The 20495-nt window shown below is 48.9% G+C and overlaps 1 protein-coding gene across 1 annotated transcript in view; it reads left to right on the top strand.

Annotated features, from left to right (window-relative positions):
* The first annotated feature begins 14297 nt into the window (after positions 1-14297).
* Positions 14298-20495, top strand: part of LOC144806400 (uncharacterized) — a 55320-nt gene continuing 49122 nt past the window's right edge. Inside the window, exon 1 of the mRNA XM_078672760.1 lies at positions 14298-14319. The gene's annotated coding sequence lies outside the window, so the exon portion shown is untranslated. The remainder of the gene's footprint in view (positions 14320-20495) is intronic.

Here is a 20495-nt window from a genome sequence, read left to right as displayed (position 1 = left end):
GCAGGGAATAATGAGCGGCACCCGCGGAGCGGGTGTCGCGAAAGGTATTCAGCAGGCGAACGTGGGGGCGTGTCCGCCGGGGGAAGAGGCACCAGCTGGGTTCAGTGATGGATGCTGGGCCTCGCAGTCCCCCGGTAGGGCACCTTATGAACCTGGGTCTTTACAACCACTGGGAGCGTGCTATCAATCCGCCGATTGCGGACGATCTCCCACCAGCGGTCGGACCTCTCAGGGCAAGTAAACAGCGTTCTAACCCCTCCAGGGGAACGATAAAACACTCCTGTTGGCTCGGCAGAGGCAGGGAATAATGAGCGGCACCCGCGGAGCGGGTGTCGCGAAAGGTATTCAGCAGGCGAGCGTGGGGGCGTGTCCGCCGGGGGAAGAGGCACCAGCTGCGTTCAGTGATGGATGCTGGGCCTCGCAGTCCCCCGGTAGGGCGCCTTATGAACCTGGGTCTTTACAACCACTGGGAGCGTGCTATCAATCCGCCGATTTCGGATGATCTCCCACCAGCGGTTGGACCTCTCAGGGCAAGTAAACAGCGTTCTAACCCCTCCAGGGCAACGATAAAACACTCCTTTTGGCTCGGCAGAGGCAGGGAATAATGAGCGGCACCCGCGGAGCGGGTGTCGCGAAAGGTATTCAGCAGGCGAGCGTGGGGGCGTGTCCGCCGGGGGAAGAGGCACCAGCTGCGTTCAGTGATGGATGCTGGGCCTCGCAGTCCCCCGGTAGGGCGCCTTATGAACCTGGGTCTTTACAACCACTGGGAGCGTGCTATCAATCCGCCGATTGCGGACGATCTCCCACCAGCGGTCGGACCTCTCAGGGCAAGTAAACAGCGTTCTAACCCCTCCAGGGGAACGATAAAACACTCCTTTTGGCTCGGCAGAGGCAGGGAATAATGAGCGGCACCCGCGGAGCGGGTGTCGCGAAAGGTATTCAGCAGGCGAGCGTGGGGGCGTGTCCGCCGGGGGAAGAGGCACCAGCTGCGTTCAGTGATGGATGCTGGGCCTCGCAGTCCCCCGGTAGGGCGCCTTATGAACCTGGGTCTTTACAACCACTGGGAGCGTGCTATCAATCCGCCGATTGTGGACGATCTCCCACCAGTGGTCGGACCTCTCAGGGCAAGTAAACAGCGTTCTAACCCCTCCAGGGGAACGATAAAACACTCCTTTTGGCTCGGCAGAGACAGGGAATAATGAGCAGATAAAGTTGCTGTTAAATGCTACAAAGTTCTCAACAAAGTACCTGGATGCGTAACGCAAGGTAAACAAAAGGCTCGCAAAAGGGGAGATGCGTCGGTGGCGTGATCCGGGGGAGATGATGCGTCGTGCCTCAATGCTTGCGCAGAGTAGAGGATGCGTCGTGCTTCTTACCGGTGTGGAGGGGATGCGTAGATTCTCGGCCTGTGGGCCTGTTGCCATGCGCAAGATGTCGCCTTGATGCGATGCGATGATCCGGTTGCGCTGCGAGAAGATGGCGCCCTTGATGTGGTGATGCGATGATGATGTGATGACGCCCTGGCAGCCTTGAGACGACTTTGTACTTTGGAGCTGCGACAGGCCCTGCGACACGCTTCTCCGATGATGCAATGGCGACTCTCATGATGGCGTCATGCTTCTCCGGTTTTGCGACAGCAGGCAGCTTCGATGAACACACGCTTCCAGGGAGATGCAGCGAAGGCTCGCTTCTCCGGCGTTACGATGATTTCAGCTGCTGCGGCGACACGCTTCTTATCGCTGCATCGCGCTTCCAGCTCCCAGCGGCACGCAAGTGACTGGAGTCAGAATTCCCAGCAAGGAAATTCAGGAGGGAGCGGGAGGTGAAGTCTTTTGTCCCTGAGACTTCAGCAGGAGGCAAGCACAGTTCAAGCCCTTAGAGAATATTCTGTAGATGGAAGTCCTTACAAAGTTCCTCTCCTTTCCCTTTCGCAATGAAGCAACCACTGCAGGCCAACCCAGCAAACAGCACACTGGCAGAGGGGTAGTCCAAACTCCTGCAGCTTCCTTGGTTCTTCTCCTTGGCAGAAAGGTTTCTTGTCCAGAAGTGATCTAATTTCTTGGGATCAGGGTCCCAATAGTTATACCCCAAAATCCTTTGTTCTCTGAAGGCAGAGAGGCCTCTGCCTAGTTCAAAACAGTTCTTGAGCACTTTGTTTACATGACTCTCCTCTTCCTTTCACTGTGCAGGGCAGAGACATCAGCCGCCCCACAGGAGGTGGAGCCACCACAGGGGAGGGAAGATACAGCTCTGGAGCACTCTGTTGACATGATTCCTCCTCTCCTTTCACAGTGCAGGGTAGAGACATCAGACAAGCCACAAGGGGTGGAGCCAGCATTGTAGAGGGAAGGCCTAGCCCTATTCAGGTCCCAGGTGCAACTACTCCCTCCCATCTAGATGCAGATCTCTCTATTCACCACGGGGCTGCCCCAGCCTGTCTCTTGGAATCCCCTAGCCCTGTCACTGCCAAATCCAGACAAGGAATACACAACTCAGCAGAGGCAGGCTCAAATGGTTAGGCAAGCAAATACCTACTTTCTAAAAGTGGTATTTGCAAACACAGAATATTAAAATAAACTTTACTAAAAGATGTATTTTATTATTTCTGAGTTCAGGCATACTAAATTCGAATTTTTACCAGTCAGTTAGGATTATAAGAATGTATTAATTTTAACTGCCCATTCTGGCCTATAGAGAACAGCTGGCATTCAATAGTGAAAAACAAAAATGGCTGTAATTCACTATTAGAACATACTACACCCATCAGAGCATGTCCTACCTTATACTTATAATGCACCCGGCCCTTGGGCCTACCATAGGGGTGTCTAATATGAAGCAAAGGGAAGGTTTAGAGACTGGGAAGTGGGTGCACTTGGCCAAGTCAATATGGCAGTGCTAATCTGCACACAGGCCTTGCAATGGCAGGTGTGAGACACACTTTACAAGCTGCTTCTGTGGGTGGCACAACCAGTGCTGCAAGCCCACCAGCCGCAATTGATTTACAAGCCCCGGGCACACATGGTGCACTGTACTAGTACTAGGGACTGACAGTAAATCAAATTCCCCAATCATGGAATAACCAATTAGTACATCAATGTAACATAGGGAGCACTTGCACTGTGGCACTGATTAGCAGTGGCACAGTGCCCAAAGCATAAATCCAGCAAAAAAAAATCAAAACAGAGGTGGCAATCTGTAAAAAATGGATGGGAGACTCACGCCAATGATGCCAGGTCTAACAATTTACCCCTGAAGCCCTGATGTGGAAGAAATGATGCTCATTTCCATCATCATTCAATCAAATCTGAGGAGACAAAGAAGTTTAAACATTTTAGTTATTAACAGGTTTCTGAAATCTTGACGGCTCGGTAAAAATTGAATCTTGAACAGTAAAAAATTCCAGGGCTTAGAAGCTAGAATACAGACCTACTGACTCTCTGCTTTACAGTTCTGGTCCCTTGGCCTAGAACAGAAATCTGGATTCAAAAGAGAAGGAGCAGGAATGATATTTATTCCTGACACAAATAATATTTTGGGTTTGTGTTTATGAGCAAAACGGAACCCTCATTTTACATAAACCCTGCTGGTGTGCGCTGCCCTCTGAGCAAACAAAGCTGCAGCTCTGTGATAGCCAGGCCGAGTGTTGGACTTGGCCCTTCTGGCAGGTTCACCCCTGAACTTTTTGCCTTTTAAGGTTACCTCATTATAGTGATTTCTGGTCTTAGCGCACTTTAGCACCGTGGCGCAGTATAAAGTGTGTGCGCTCTCTGAGTGCGTGTTTGAGAGTGGCCTGCCCTCCCATAGGAATGCATGGGGGATATGTGTGTCCCTGGTAGTTCCTGATGCCTGGGGAGTGCAGGTGCGAGTTTGGTATGTGCGGACTCGTGTGATTAAATGCTGCGCGATGATGTGTGCGGCATAAATTTGTCTAGTGTGGTAGTGCCACTACTAGAAGCTGGCATGTATGTGTAATTTATGTGAATTGGCTGTCGGGCTTATGATTGGCTGGAGCTGGCTGGTGTGCCTGGCTCCAGGAGTCAGGATGGGTCTGCCCCGGTGGTGAATGGGAGATCTGCATGTTGATGGCTGGGGAGGAGTGCACATGGGACCTGAATAGGGCTGGGCTTTCCCTACACAATGCTGGCTTCACCCCCTGTGATGCGACTGATGACCCTAGCCTGGCCAGTGAATGGGAAGAGGGGCTGAGCAACAGAGTGCTCCAAAACCAGCTGCGTCTGGTTTTCGCCCCACACTGCACCCTAGAGACAAAGGGATTTTGTGTATAAAAGGAGGCTGTGACCTCCTATAAAAGGTTTTGTGCTCAACTTGAATCCACCAGGGGCGTGCTGCTGCTGGGGCCCAGGGGAAGGCTTGCCTTCCTGGGCCCTGCCCAGCCCCTGGATGCCTGGATTCCTGGAGTTCCTGCTTGGGTCCTAATAGGAGGGGGTTGCTGCTGGTGGGGCCCAGGAGGGACCGTCTTGGGGGCTGTCTCCTGCCCTGTGTGCTGGCCTCTGGGCCCTGCATTCCCCTCCTGATGCCCAGGACCGCTGGGACCCCTTTTTGCTTTAGGGGGGTCCCCCCTTCTGGGGCCTTTGGTGGTTTCTTGGCCCCCAGCGCCTCGTGAGTGCTTTATTTCTATTTTTGGGGAGAGTGCTGGCATTTTCCCCAAGGGAAGCTCTCCTGCCCTTTTGCACCCCTCGCAGGTGCCCACCCTGCGTTATGCCTGGTCAGTTGCTTAATTCTAGAGCGGGTGCCCACCCCGCTTATTTGGGTAGCTTAACGGGTGCCCACCCCTTTTCTACGTTTATTTTGTGCACCAAGGGAGCCTACCCCTCATTATTGCCCCCGACACAAGATGCCGCCGCCACCTGCGGCCCGCCTGACTGTGGGCAAGGCGCCGGACGCCGCAACCAGGAAGTGCGGCCGGAAGAGGAGGTCGGGAGCCCACCCCGCCTCCTTGAGCTCCAGAGGGAAGGAGAGAAGTCCCCCCGCGGCCCGGGGCTCACATGAGCTGTGAAGAGCCCCGGGGCCGCCAGCAGGAGAAGAGAAGCCGCCGAGCCTCTCAGGCTCATCTCTGAGTCCCGGTCCCAATATGGGGGATGGGTGAACAAGGGCGCTGTTGGGCGGGGCTCCCAGGGATTGGGAGAGCCCCGCTACTGCCGCTGATTGAGTACATCTGCCTCCACCCGCCCCAGCCGGTGAGTCAGCCAGGGAGTCCGGGTGGGGAGAGGCAGAGAGGGAGTGGTCCCGCCAGGAGAGCGGGTCGCCCCAGAGTGGCGCAAAGTCCTTCCTGATTGTTTGAGCGGGCCCGCGGTTGCGGGCCGCTCCACCGCTGCCTCTCTTTTGTTTCGAGGGCCCTGTGGTCCCGGGGGCCCATGCCCACCCAGAGCCATTGCGCTCCAACAGTGAGACATGTTTTCTTTTAGAGCCTAGAGGGCTCAACGATGGGCAAGTGTTTGTTCCAGAGCACCGTTTTGGTTTTTCTCACGAGGGACTTGTTCTTTGGACTCAGGAGTGACTCGCACTCCTTCGCCCTACTTTGGCAACTCCACTCTATGACCATAATTTCTACACTTATCAACTCTGTGCCATTCTATTTCACTTCAATGTACAACACTGGACGGTACGCTATTTCACTGTGTGACACTCCACTCTATGCCACTTTCCTCTTGACCACTCCACTGTACGCTATTCTACTGTTTGCCACTCCACAGTACGCTATTACTCTGTACGGCACTATAGTCTACCCCACTCCACTGTACAGCACTCCACTACACTGTGCACTACTCTATGCTATTCCACTTTCGCCGACTCCACCCTATGCCACTCCCCTTTATTCCACCCCGGTGTTTACTATTCCACTGTATGCCACTTCCACACTATGCCGACTCAACACTATAAGCCACTTCAGTGTACGTCACTCCACACTATGCCACACCACTCTAAGGCACTTCAGTGTACACCACTCCACTCTAAGCCACTTCAGTGTATGCCTCTCCACTCTAAGCCACTTCATTGTACGTCACTCCACACTATGCCACTCCACTCTAAGGCATTTCAGTGTATGCCACTTCACTCTAATTTACTCCACTGTTCCCTATTTTAGTGTGTGATTCTATACTGTAGGCTTTTTCACTGGAAGTCACTCCCCTCCACACAACTCTACTCAACACTATTCCACTGTAGGTAACTCCACTCTACCCCACCCTACTCAATACTATTCCAATGTACCTCATTTCCTTCTACCCCACTCTACACCACTCTACTCTATACCACTCCCCTTTACTCTATGCTATTCCACTGTAGGTAACTCCACTCTGACCTCTCCTTGGCCCCACTCTGACCGCCGACTGCCGATTGCGGTGTGCTTCAGGCTTCAAGGAGACATGAGGAAGGACTCAGAGACGCCGATACTCCGAAATTGTTGCCTCGCGTTTCCGTGGTTTCCAGGTCCCAGTTTCCCAACCCTGCTGTGGCACTGGGGCAGGCTGAGCTGAGTGAGGCAGATAATGCAAAGAGGAGCAGGGTTGTGAGGTGCGCGGTGGGGCCGAGTTGGTGTTGGTGTTGCACCAGCATGAGTCGGCTCGAGCCCTCTGTGCCTTGAAACCACAGCAATAACCACAGACTACCGCAGCCTGCCATGGACAGCATTGTGCACTGAGCGGATCTGAGAGCTGAGAGGCTCTGAGAGGTATGGTGCAGCGCAGCGGGGCACCGGTGAGGAGCTGGCAGCAGCGAACAGGGTGTAGAGCTCACAGAGGGCCATGAGGGAGTGAGGAGGAGAGCGTGACTACCTCTAGTGGAGGTCACAGAGTGAAGAGCCCAGGCATGCCCACATAGGTCAGGTGAGGCTTGTGGTGCTTCCAGTGAGCCCTGCTCTCCCCCTCTCTCATTATCTCCCTATCTCCAGGCCGGACTTGACGGGACTCCGCCTGCCAGTCAGCAGACAGTCGCACAGCCGGCGGTGAGGAGGAAGACGCCATTGCGGCTCCCGGTTTTCACCTGAACCGCGGCTCGCTGCATCACTGCATTGCGGCCCCTGGTTATCGCCAATTTGCGGCTCTTGTCTTCGTGGAGGAAGGCGCCAATGCAGCTGAACCGCGGCCCCCTGGCCCCTGGCTGAACACCGGCTCCCGGTTTCTTTGGCTGATCTGCACCGTTTCTCTGCCCTCCAATTAGTGGGGGTTTTTGTACAACTTCTGGAGCCGCGAGTAGCCGGGTGCTAATCGTGAGTGTGGCTGTGGCTGCGGCTGCCGGTGGTGTATTGCTGACCTCATCCAGAACACCAGAAACAGCAATGATGGGGGAGCACAGGTGAGCTTTGAAAAGGCAGACGGCTAGTGGCATATTGCAAGCAGCAGAAGTAGAGACTGTGGCAGTAGTGTCTCTGCGTATCCTGTGTGCCCCGTGAGCTGGTTTCTTTTTCTTTCTTGTTGCTTATCCTTTTAAGGAAAGAGTATGTCCTCATGTCCATCTCCCCCTGTGCTCCGCAGTAAGAGACCTCTTCTTGCTGCCTCAAAAGGAAAAACACAGGGGAGAGCTACTAAAAAGAGGAAGAGTGGAGGGAAGAAGGGGTCCATCCAGCATGTTCAAAGTGTGTCGTCAAGCGAGGTCCCACGCTCACCCCTAGCAACCTCTATAAGGAACTTTGTATTTACGCATTACCATAATGGAGCTCAGCGGTTCTCAAAGGGGGTGGCAAAGACCGCCCACAGGCACCTCTGTCCTCCGGCTTCAGTTATAGATGCCTCACTCTTAGCTCTGGATGAAGTGCAGCCAGTTTATCCTTCAGTGGATCCATCTAAGAATGAAACGGCATCTGTGAGAGGGGGTCCAAGATTGTCCTCTTCTCCCTGCTTGAACTTTTCGTTACCATCATTTAGTCCCGATGACTCCAGCTCATCCCAGTCACCTTCACGAGAAGACCATCAAGGAAGCTCAACGTTAGTATATAATACCTCCATGGTTGGGGAGCCAAACTCTACACTTGTATTGCTGCGGAGGTCTTTATCATTCCAGCCCTCCTCCTCGTCATCTTTGTTGGACGTTATGTTACTTATGCAGATCACCTTGCCTGGGATTCTAGAAGCTCTGGTATCAATAAGGACAAGCCAAGTCGACCAATTAAATTATTTGAATAACATTCGACATGAACTGAAACCCTTAAAATCTTTTAAAGACAATCTGGGTGGCTCTGTGAAAACTCAATTACCTCCTGTAGTAATGGCTACAGCGTTTGGGTTGCATAGTGTAACATCAGAGAAAGGTGAATGCCAGTTAGGTATGAAGAGTTCGTTTTATGTTTCTAAATACCCTATGCTTGTCAGGAAAAGGCAGCACGGTTTTATGCCCTCAAAATTTACCGAAAGGTCATACCGTACAATGGGGGTTGGGTCCTGCACTGGATTGCCTGGGTGATGTGCCCCACGTGTATGCAAAAAGAAATGCAAGCATAAAAAAGGGGAATATAGTAGTAGTATTTGTTCCCAAGCCCAAGGCCAACATCCCAGACCTCAAGGTGGTAGTACTGTAAAAGTGCCTCAATTCAAAAAGATACATAAAAAGGCACATAACTGCGTAAAACTTAGTGTGAAACCCCGTCCTAAAACCAGTCCTGATTCTTCTTCTATTTCCCCAATAGTCCGCTCTACCATCCCTAATAAGGAACATATGGTAGCCCGTAATAAGATGGTTGAGCCTCGGCCCTTAAATAAATTGCCCCTAGAACACCCCTCAGCTAAGGAATCCTTTATCAGGTCGCAATTAGGAAGTACAGAACTTCTGCTCGATATTATTCGTTGAGGAAAAAAAGCAAAGAAACTTCGACCCCTGAATCGCTCCAAAATCCTTCAGTTATTCCAACAAATCCCCCCTCTTTCAGGGATAACCTCGTTAGACTTAGAGTCTGTGGGTTTTCAATTGGGCGATCAAGGTAGAGAAGTTTCCAGAGTTTTTTCATATCTCCTTGTAGTGCTGACCTAGTACTTAAGGCGGACGAAGACCTGACCAAAGTAGCTCTACAGGCCTTAATATCCGTAGAAAAGAGCCCTCAATTAATAATACCTCAGCCAGGTTCATTTCCTTCCGCTATTTTAAACATGCACAGTGGGTTATCCGCAACTCAATGGGAATGATCCTTATACATCCCGTCCCAAAGGCCCGAAGCTACACAACAAAGTAGCCATCTACCCACCGACCTGAGAGTGGTTACAGTAAATGATAGGCCAATCTCACAATCTAGACAATTAGTATGTGCTCAAAGTAATAGGTTTGCCCCTCTGCGACACTTGCCGGCGGAAGTTAACTGGAATATTAGGCCCACCTTACTCTAGAATGAGGAGTCCTCTCAAAATCTAAGAATCCTAAGTTGGAATATCCATGGATTTGAATGCTTGAAGAACAGCGGTGAACTGGAAGAAAGTTTGAAACCCTTTCATCCGGTATTCCTTCAGGAGTCTTGGCTAAGAGAGAACCAGTCAGTTGAAGGCTTTATGGCCTTGAATAGCAAAGGTCATTCCCGGGGTACGGGGAGAGCATCTGCAGGTCTACTAACATTAATATCGACTAAGGTGATTAAGAGACCGTTAGAGGTCATAAACGTTTCAAGTGGTCTGCAGTTATCTGTTGTCGAAATAGTTGTGGGTAAAAATGTCCTCTGTTATTTTTTTGCTTATAAATGTTTATATTCACAAAGAAGATCATCGCCAAATGAATCAATGGCTGGAATTATTTTAATCCTCTTTCCAGCATTTTGAGGCAAAATACCCAGAAGCAGTTATAATGGCGGGGGATTTAAATGGTCGTTTATTCCCTGTACAGCTAGACCAACACTTGGAGGGTGTGAAACCGATTAAAAAAAGGGAGCGGTATAGACTCGATACATTACAGGCTTATAAGCCTATTGGATATTTCACTAAAGATATTCTCCAAGATTATTTTAGCCAAACTTGAAGAATGGGCCACTGAAACCAAGAGAATTCCTTTAGAACAAGGGGGCTTTTGGGAGGGTCATTCCACCACAGACCACTGCTTTGCTTTGTGGGCTATTACTCAATAGGCTCTGGAGGAAAATCATAGATTGTGCAGTTGCTTTGTAGATTTCCGGACAGCCTTCGATTCTGTTGACAGGGATATTATGGGGAAAACCTGCTGCTTGGAACGTACAACAATACCTTCTTGGGGCTCTTCAATCCCTGCACTCTGGCAATTGGGCCCTGGTGCAGTTAGATAAGGCAGGACGGTTGTCCCAAAGAATCTCTCTCGACAATGGCCTGCGTCAGGGGTGCGTTTCAGCACCCCTACTTTTTAGTCTATTTTTGGACGACCCCCCCAACAGTTATATCCCAAATAAAGTCTTTCTCGCCTAAAATTAGGGACTGGCATATTGCTTGTCTGCTTTATGCAGATGATTTGGTTTTATTGGACTACACTAATGTCTGAACCGGGGTGGCTTGGTGAGCAAAATAACGATGGATTAAACCCAGATCTGTGACTGAGGGTGAATGTTTTGCCATTGTGCAACTTTCCGTCCATCAATTGTTGTTTTTTTATTGGACTACACGCCAATTGGTTTGCAGAGGAAACTTAACACATTGGCCTCTTAAGCAGAACAAGCTTCGCATTAATCTGGAAAAGACGAAAATTATGATTTTTGGGAAAAAAGTGCAGAGTTTTTCCTGGTATCTTGATTCTCAGTTGGTGGAACAAGTTGCTCAGTATAAATACCTGGGTTTAACTTTTAGGAAAAATCTGAATTAGGACGCGCATTGGGATGCCACTAGGCATAAGGCCCTCTTGCCGGCAAGCTGTTTATCTGGATTCAATGGCAGATTTGGGGGCCTATCCCATATCCCATTATTAAAGCCTATGAAGGGAAGATCCCACCAATTGACCTGTATGGAGGAGAGATATTTTCTCTTGATCCAACCTATGAATGGGACAGACTGGAAGAGGTAGTGCTTAAAAGACTTCTTTCACTCCCACAAGACACCATGATCCAGGCTATAAGGAGAGAGTTCAGTCTGGTATCTTGGAACAAGGCAGCCGCCACCCAGGCTCTAAGATACTTCAACACCCTTCTGGAGAATGATGAGGTGGTTAAAGTATCCAGACTGTGTTGGGAAGAGAGCCAAAGAGGAGAAAGGATGTGGGCAAAGGCTGTTAGAACCAGAATGACTGCAATGAAGAATCTCCATTTAAATAGTGGTACAGTCACATCCTGGTTCACATTCCCAGGCACACGAATATTGAGAGATTCTGCTGCTATGGTGTCACAACAATGTGATGTATTAAATTTAAAGAAGAAATCATCTATTAGCTTCTTGTTAGCTTCACTTGCCAGAATTTTGTGTTCCCTTATTTATCACAGTCACCAGATCCAGGTTTGAGAAAAGAAATCCTAATGGGCTCGGGGGGAATGTAATCCAATCTATTCATCCAACCCATATAGGACAGGGGTGCAAAATAATAGTGGTCTTTGTCTCTGCCCTTTGAAAGCCAAATGCACTATTACGCATATTCTTATGGACTGCGTTTTTTATCTTGCAAATCTTATCAAGCTTTTAAGACCTTTGTTTTTTAAATATGATACTCTTCATAGGAAAAAAGCGGTGGAGTTACTTTCTGAGATGCGATATTTAGATGTGGCAGTTGGGATTGCTCGGCTCTTACGATTTGTTAAAAAGAATTAAAAAAAATGAAATGTAATGGAGATGGGGTGGTGAGGAGGGGGGTTTATTTTAAGGGTTTTAATTAATGTGTATTTTCTTTATAATGTTTTATGGACAATTGTCTAAATAAACTTGTTTTTAAACCTAGAACCACTCTACCCCACTCCTCTCTAAGGCACTCAAGTGTATGCCACTCTACTATACGCAATTGCAGTGCATACCACACCATACTCCACTGTACAGCAATGTAAAGCCACTACACAGCACTCTATTTAATGCTATATCACTTTACGCCAAAAGACCATCTCCAAGAGTATTTATCAGTTCATGTTCGGTTATTTAGTTCAAAAGCAACTACAAGGGGTACCAATGTGTTCACTAGTCGGGTAACAGAAACATAAGTAGGAAAAAAAGACCAGAAATGTGCCACAACAAACAGGTTCTTTCTCATCAAGAACTCTGTTGCATCAAGAACAAACGAGCATTGGCATAGCCAATAGGTCTTGCCTTTGGGACCTTATAAGTGTTTAGCCATGCAACAGTTGATGTTGTTGCACCAAGGATATTGTGCTGCATAACTAAATACTTATTAGGTCCAAAAAGCTAGACCTATTGGCCATGCCAATCGCTGTACTACAATACCTAAGGAACCCGACGTGGATGAAAGGCAGAATGGGACATCATATGTCCCATTCCAACTGAAAACAAATAGGCCATAAAACGTTACTAGAGAATTGGAATGAACCCAATGGTGAAATGATCCGTAGGAAGAAAAAACTCACCAGCAAAGGACACAGAGTCCCCAAATTCTTAAGCAAAAATCAGAAACCGGTAAGGGGACACAGGGATGCGCAGTAACCTGATCAAAAGACAGAAAACAATACAGTTGGAATATGCTACCCTGTAAAAATGCAGACCAGAGTAGTGAATACGAGAGCCTAGGAATACTTCTATAATTTAACAACAAATGCGTGACTGCTACCTGTGAAAGCTATTATGAATGGAGATTGGCTTAACCCGAATCTAATCCCACATGGCAACAAATGTGAAAACAAGACCAAGTCATAGTAGTGAAAAAGTATCAGAAAAAAGGCATCTGTGACCGCCATCCATATATAACCCGAAACCAACAAAGTAGTCAATGAACGCAAGAAAACATAGTGTGTTTATGTAGAAACCGGATGTAAAAACATGACGCGAACGTCATAATCTTGGTCGACCTTAAAAGTGCAGTGCTCATTTCTACCAGTGCGCTGGCTCAAAGCCTGAATAAAGTTGTATGAGCTTGTGAATGGTGAGTGAGTCTCAATCTGCAAACATCAAAGAATAATTTAAGCATATGAAAAATGCATCCGCAAAGAATAAACCTCAAAGTGTAAAGGAAGGGAAAGTGAAACAAGAAGCGCGAGCAAGATGGAGAGGCAGAGCGAGGCGCGCGCTTCGGAGAGTAGTCTGCTCTTTTTCGAAGGACACACTCCTGCTAGTGGCGTGCCCCTGCGCGCTCCCGCAAGGTGTATGCCGCCACAAGCACGAGTGCAGTGCTTAAAAAAGAGCTGAACGACGGCTAAAGGTCTCCTATGCAGGGCATGTGCGCTGCGTAGGCGAGACCTAAAAACACACCCCAAAAAGTGTACAACACCTGGAGCCCCTGGGCATGAAGAACACCACAAGATGTCCAGTGTACCTGTGGAAAAGTCCCCACCTATGAAACATCCAAGTGGTTGAATTCTGGTCAGTTCTATCCAAAATCAATCCTCACAATCTGTATTTCATAAAGAAATGTTCAATCCTTTAAAACAACTGTTTTACACCATGAAATATACAATCACACTTAAAACTCCCATCCTGGATTAATGTAAGCATTCTCATAATCAAACTGTATATACATAATACATAAATACCATCTGGGACACTCTCCCAAAACAAATATTATGTAACTCTGTGTTTAAATGTTAGATTGTGCACGAGTCAGGCTACCACTCAAACCCGCTTTAAAAGAGACCAGCCAATGCAATTAGGAAAATACATTAACACAACCGAGATTCCCTAAAATGAATAATTCCTAAAATTAAAACAAACTGCATATCCATCGCACTGACAGCCTAGTAATGCTGCATCTGTGTGGCGTGCTGGATTGTAAATGCTGAGTTTGTATTGTGTGTCTTAAGACCATCCATGTCTGTGACTAGTGTTGCCATCTCAGATGGTTTTAGGTGTCAACCCTGTCTGTAACATCTAAAAATCTAAAACCCCAAGTCTTTACAGGTATAAATGCTTGCTTATGTGAAATATTCAATGCTGGAGCCTGGAGGCGGCTGTTCCATCAGCGGCCACCAGAGGGCGCTCCTCACCTGTTGATGAATCCACTGAACTGCACATTGGATGAAAGGAAAAGGGTTTCCTCTTCCGGGTCAGCGGAGGCAGAGACAGCACCCGCAGCGGCGGTGATATCACTTCCTGTCTCTCATGGTGTGTGCAGCCTGCTGCCGAGGAGGAAGGAGCCCTGTCTGTGGGGGCCGTGACCTTCATCTGCAGACCCTCACAGACCCCAGATCTGCCCCCCTCAGATCCCAGATCTGCCCCTGCCCCCCTCCCCCAAGTCCCAGGCGGAGGAGAGAGCCTGGACACGTCTGCACAGGTCTCTGCTCAGGTAGGAGATTGTCAGCACCTTCTGCTGTGTTTGTAGAAATAGACTGAATAATCCTGGAGGGAATCTCTGCAGGAGCCGGGCTGAGCTGGACTCTTCTATCCAGGGGCCCCTGGGGCTGAGCTGGGCCCTTCTATCCGGGGCCCCTGGGGCTGAGCTGGGCTCTTCTATCCGAGGGCCCTGGGGCTGAGCTGGGCCCTTCTATCCGGGGCCCCTGGGGCTGAGCTGGGCTCTTCTATCCGGGGCCCCTGGGGCTGAGCTGAGCTCTTCTAACCGGGGGCCCCTGGGTCTGAGCTGGGCTCTTCAATCCGGGGTCCTGGGGCTGAGCTGGGCTCTTCTATCTGGGGGCCCCTGGAGCTGAGCTTGGCTCTTCTATCTGGGGACCCTGGGGGCTTTCCTTCCGGCCCTGGGGGTGTTTATGGGCATCATGTGTGTTAAAGAGGGGATCTGTGTACTGCTGCACTGCATCGTACCGCACTATGATTAAACTGTGCACTGCCTCTTAATGCACTCTACGGAATCTCGGCATACTGGACTGTATATTACTGCACTATGACAAATATGTTCCACTGCATCTTCCTGCCCTGTGAGGAATCCGTGCATGCTGCTCTACATACTGACGCACTGTGAGGAATCACTGCCCGCTGCACTGATCTGTACTGGACTATCCATGCATTCTACACCGCATCCCACTGCACTGTGAGACACCTGTGCATGCTGCACTGCTTTTTACTGCATTGAGGAATCTGTGCACACTGCTTTTACTACACTTTACAAAATCTGAGCACGCTGCGGTGCATCATACTGCAATATGAGGGATCTGTGCACACCGTACTGCATCTTACTACACTTTAAGAAATCTGTGCACGATGCACTGCATCATACTGCAATATGAGGGATCTGTGTACACTGTTCTGCATCTTACTGCACTTTAAGAAATCTGTGCACGCTGCACTGCATCTTACTACACTTTAAGAAATCTGTGCACGCTGCACTGCATCATACTGCAATATGAGGGATCTGTGTACACTGTTCTGCATCTTACTGCACTTTAAGAAATCTGTGCATGCTGCACTGCATCTTACTACACTTTAAGAAATATGTGCATGCTGCACTGCATCATACTACAATATGAGGGATCTGTGCACACTGTACTGCATTTACTACACTGAGTAATCTGTTCACACCACACTGTTTTTTCTGTGTGACGGCAATATATGGGCTGCACTGTTTTTTGTTGTACTGATGAATCTGTGCACACTGCACTGCTTTTTACTATGCTCTGTGTACACACTTCATTACTTGTAATTGACTATGATAAAGCATTGCATGCTGCTGTTTACTGCACTATGAGAAATATGCGCACACTGCACTACTGTTTGCTACACCTTGAGAAATAATGGGAGGCTGCAAAGCCTTTTACTACTCGAGGAGAAATCTGTGTACACTTCAGTGATGTTTACTGTACTCTGGAATCTGTACACACACCGCTGCTGTATGAAAAATATGTGCACAATAGATTGTTCATTCTGAACTGTTGTTTAATACACTTTGAAAACTCTTTTAACACTACTGAGATTTGTTCTGATCAATTAGTAATGTGTGCGTACCTCACTGCTTTTCTGCTAAACTGTTGGAGCACTATTAGCACTAGGAAAAATCTGTTATGCCCTTTGGTTTGAAAAATGCCCCTGTCACCTTCCAGAGGTTGGTGAATCAAGTCCTGACTGGGTTGGAGTCTTTTAGCGCAGCTTATCTTGATGATATTGCTGTCTTTAGTTCCACCTGGCAGGATCACCTGATCCACCTTGGGAAGGTTTTAAAAGCCCTACAAACTACAGGCCTAACCATCAAGGCATCCGAATGCCAGCTAGGGCAGGGCTCTGTGGTGTAGTTGCGCCACCTTGTTGGTGGAGGCCAGGTACAACCCTTACAGCTCATGAGCAAGGTTATCCTGGACTAGGCATCTCCAACAACCCAGGCCCAAGTCAGGGCATTCCTTTGCTTGACTGGGTACTCCAGGAGGGTTGTGAAGGGATATGGGTCCATTGTGACTCCCCTCACAGAACTCGCCTCCAAGAAAATGCCCATAAAGGTAAACTGGACAGTTAGTTGCCAAAAGGCTTTTGATACCCTGAAAGAAGCAATGTGCTCAGCACCAATTCTGAAGGCTCCAGATTATGCCAAGCAGTTCATAGTGCAGACTGATGCCTCTGAGCTAGGGAAAGGAGCGGTCCTATCCCAGACCAATGATGAAGGCCAAGACCAGCCTGTTGCTTTTATAAGTAGAAGGCGTCTCCCCACGGAGCAGCGTTGGAGTGCCTTTGAGAGGGAGGCCTTTGCTGTGGTTTGGTCCCTGAGACCATTCTTGGTTGGTACTCACCTCCTAGTTCAAACTGATCACAGACCTCTCAGATGGCTAATGCAAATAAAAGGAGAACATCCTAAAATGTTGAGGTGGTTCATCTCTCTACAGGGAATGGACTTTGAAGTGGAACACAGACCTGTGACTGCCAATGCTAATGCAGATGGACTTGTCAGGTTCTTCTACTTAGACAATGAAGACTCTCTAGGGAAAGGTTAGTCTAATCTTCTTTCGTTTGGGGGAGTTGTGTGAGAACGTGCTCTCTTTCTTGCATGGTACGCCCCCAAGTTTTGCTGAATTGCTGATGTTCTTTGACTGAGTGTGCCCTGGGCTCCTGCTAATCAGGTACCCGGGGCCTATGTTTCTTCCCTAAAACTGTTTTGAAGCCTAACCCCAATTGGCATCTCTGGCCACATGCAGCCCTAATAAATGGTACCACAGGTACCAAGGGCACTGTGACCAGAAAAGACCCCTAAGGGCTGCAGCACTTATTGTGCCACCCTTAGAGGCCCTGTACCCTGACACCCATACACTGCCCTTGCAGGCTGCGTGTCTTGGTGCAGAACAAAGTGAAGAGTCGATATGGCACACATCCCTGTGTGCCACGCCCACAAACCACTGCCCTGGCATAGATCAGTGACCCCTCTAGCTGGCTGCCCTATGCCAGTGGTGAGGGTACAAGTGCATGAGCCCTGTGCCCCTACAGTACCCAGGGCCATTCCAAGGCTCTGTAAGTGCAGTGCTGCCATTAAGAGTATATGGTGCTGGGAGTTTGTCATCACAAAATCCACACCACCATAATGGCTACACTAAAGACTGAGAGGTTTGTTACCAAACTTCTCAGCACATAAAACCCACACTGATGCCAGTGTGGGATTTAATGTAAAATGCACCAAAGAGGGAATCCTAGAGATGCCCCTGAAACTCGACCAACTCCTAGTGACCTGACTGAGTGGCTGCTTAGGCTGCCACCAATTGACATGTTTCGTGACCCCTGGGTCGCGAGCTCGCTGCTCTCGTGGACCTGAAACAATGCACATCCTGGGACGAGGTACCAAGCCTCCTCCCCCAGGATAGGCAGGGTTCACAAAGGAGAAGATTCAACGGCATACCGCCTTTGTGAGCCTCTCCAGACAATTTGCTGCTTTCAGCAACTGGTCCCTAGTGGTTCTACCTCCCACTTTGGGCGGGAAAAACAAGTGAGGAAGAGGGGTGTTGCCAACTCCACCCCTCAGGTGGGGGAAGTGGGTTGAAGCACAGCCTCGAGCCCCCGACATCTTGAGGATGGGGAACCCAGCCAACCAGGGACAGGCTCCAGCCGCCCTCCCACTGGAGAGGGGCAGAATAGGGGGTGTACCCACCCCAGGGAATGGTCCCAATGGTCCATTCCCTTTACCGACCTGTAATATCCCTAAATCTAGTATTAAGGGGGCACCCTGAACCTCGCTTCCTCAGATCCAGAAACGACAAGAAAAGAAGATAAGAAGTAGGACCGAAGAGCTGTGCAGAGCTAACAAGAGGACAGCGCCCACTAACTTGCCCCAGTCCTACAGGCCTGCCTCCCATCGAACCTGCTCCTGAAAAATCCCAGCAACCTCAAAACCACAGAGGACCTGCCTGCCTACACTTCAAAGACTGAATCTCCCGTGAACACTGGACTTGTTCAAACAGCAACCCCTGGCAGCAGTCAGGGACCGTAAATACAGCCCACTCTGCACCCGCCGAACCAGGCCCGAACTCGAGTGGAAAAATACCACAAGGAGGTCACCCCGGCGATCCTGACCCGAGATCCGGCGACCCCTGACCTGCCTCAAGCCTCCAGCTGACGAATGCAGCCTAAATCCAGAAGGCCCTCTTAAACGCGACCAGGAGCTGGTAAGAAGATCCGATCCCAGAAGTCACCCCTGCACCCGACGCCCCGCGACCTTGTGTGCCCAAACCGACGGTGCCTAACCAATCCTTATTTTCCCAACTTACCTCTCCCAGTGGTGGCCGCAACCAGAAGTCCTTCGTCTCCCTGCCTGAGGTTCTCCATAGAAAAAAACAGGGCGCCTAACGTCGAATCAGCACTCTGCACCCGGCCGCCCCAGTGCCGCTGAGGGTGCACCTTTTGTGCTACTTTGTTCCCCCATTTGCCCTGACCTTAACCCTAGGAGCTTTGCTCTCACAACCCAGTGACCTGCTTGCCATCCGGAGACCACGTGTCCCCCTTTGGATAACAGTGGGCCTCAACACTCTGCACCCCACCGCCCCAGTGCCGCTGAGTGTGTAACAACAGTGCAACACTGACCCTGGGGGACCCCTGAGTCTAACCCCAGAACCTTAACCTTTTGTTTAAGTCACTTTGTGTGATCTTTAAAGCATTGCATGGCCTGGGCCCCCACTGCCTGACCCCTCTCTTCCAGTGGTACAAGCCAGCCCGAGCGTTACGATCAGCCGAGCAGGGGCTGGTTGTCGTCCCGAAAATTAGGAAAACTCGCTGGGGAGGCAGAAGTCTATCCCTAGGCACCGCCAAGGCTTGGAACGCGCTGCCGGCCAGTCTAAGACTGACCCCCAACCTACTCAAGTTCAGGAAGGCTCTCAAAACCTGGCTTTTCTCTCGCTAATGTCCCTGCCCACCCCCACAAGCGATCAGCTAGCGCCAGGACACCTTCGGGTAACAGCGCGCTCTAAAAATGTCAACAATAAATAAATAAATAAATAACTCCCACAGTCGATTACTTACCTATGGACTGTTAACCTGTTTTCTCTCCATAGGATAACATTGAGACTTTTTCTCCAAAAAGATTCTAAGTATGAATTTTTGAAACATAAAAATATTCTTTAAAAATCATGTGAATAACCAAAACGTATTTACGTACCTGTTTCCAGGAAATTTCCCAGTGTTGAATCTAGGTATCCAGCTTTGAGTAAGAAGAGTAACGTAGAAAGTAACTTACCTGTAATTTACTGAAAAAGCATATTCATTTCAATGTACTGTATTTGCTAACTGTTTCATCCTTCTATATACCCTGTAAATCAAACAAAGTACAATATCTATTGCATTTTCAAAACTGTTCTATATCCAGTAACTTATTACTGAAAAGTATTTAATGCATACCTGTGCCAGGCTTACTTGGTTCTAAAAATAAAACAACAGTATATATTTTTATACAAATACAATTGGCCTAGAGTTCAGTTGCTGACTGAGTGTGTACATCAAATGCTTAACACTGTCCTATGATACTGCCTTACTGCTCGACCACTCTACCACAATTAGAGAGTAAGGTGCTATCTAACTTTAACCTCTGCCTACCTCTGGGTTCACTTAGTCTCTATACACACTATACCTCATTCTGGTGTAGTATATATAGAGCCAGTTTCCTACATTTTGGCATTGAGTGTTTTTGCTACAAGTGATGGATGGGACGGAAGTCTCTGTAGGGTTTGCTTCCAGAAGCATGAAAGATTTGGAAACACAATATTCTGTAATAGAAAGTGAAATGTTGGAATGCGTTTGGAGTGTCGGCAAGTTTAAGCCTTATCTCTTTGGGATAAAATGTAGCTTGAGGACCAATCAAGGACCACTCGTTGGTATTTTGTCTAGAATCCAAATTAAGATCCTCAGCCAGATTATCTATCAAATTATTGGAGTTTTAGTGTGCTTCAAATTGCAGGAGGAAAGAACATTAGAATGGACTTTCTGTCTTGGTTACCATTAGATGTGTGTTAAGTGGATGTACAGGAAGAAATTGAGGCATGTATCATTGCCTAAGTTAAAGATTTGGTAATTTGTTCCGATATAATGGTATTGTGTGATCGGTTGAGGGAGGAT

Source organism: Lissotriton helveticus, assembly GCF_964261635.1.
Source record: "Lissotriton helveticus chromosome 1_1 unlocalized genomic scaffold, aLisHel1.1 SUPER_1_unloc_7, whole genome shotgun sequence".
In the NCBI taxonomy this organism is placed as follows: domain Eukaryota; kingdom Metazoa; phylum Chordata; class Amphibia; order Caudata; family Salamandridae; genus Lissotriton; species Lissotriton helveticus.
The sequence above is the reverse complement of the archived record's forward strand: the minus strand, read 5'-3'. Positions and strand labels throughout refer to the sequence as shown.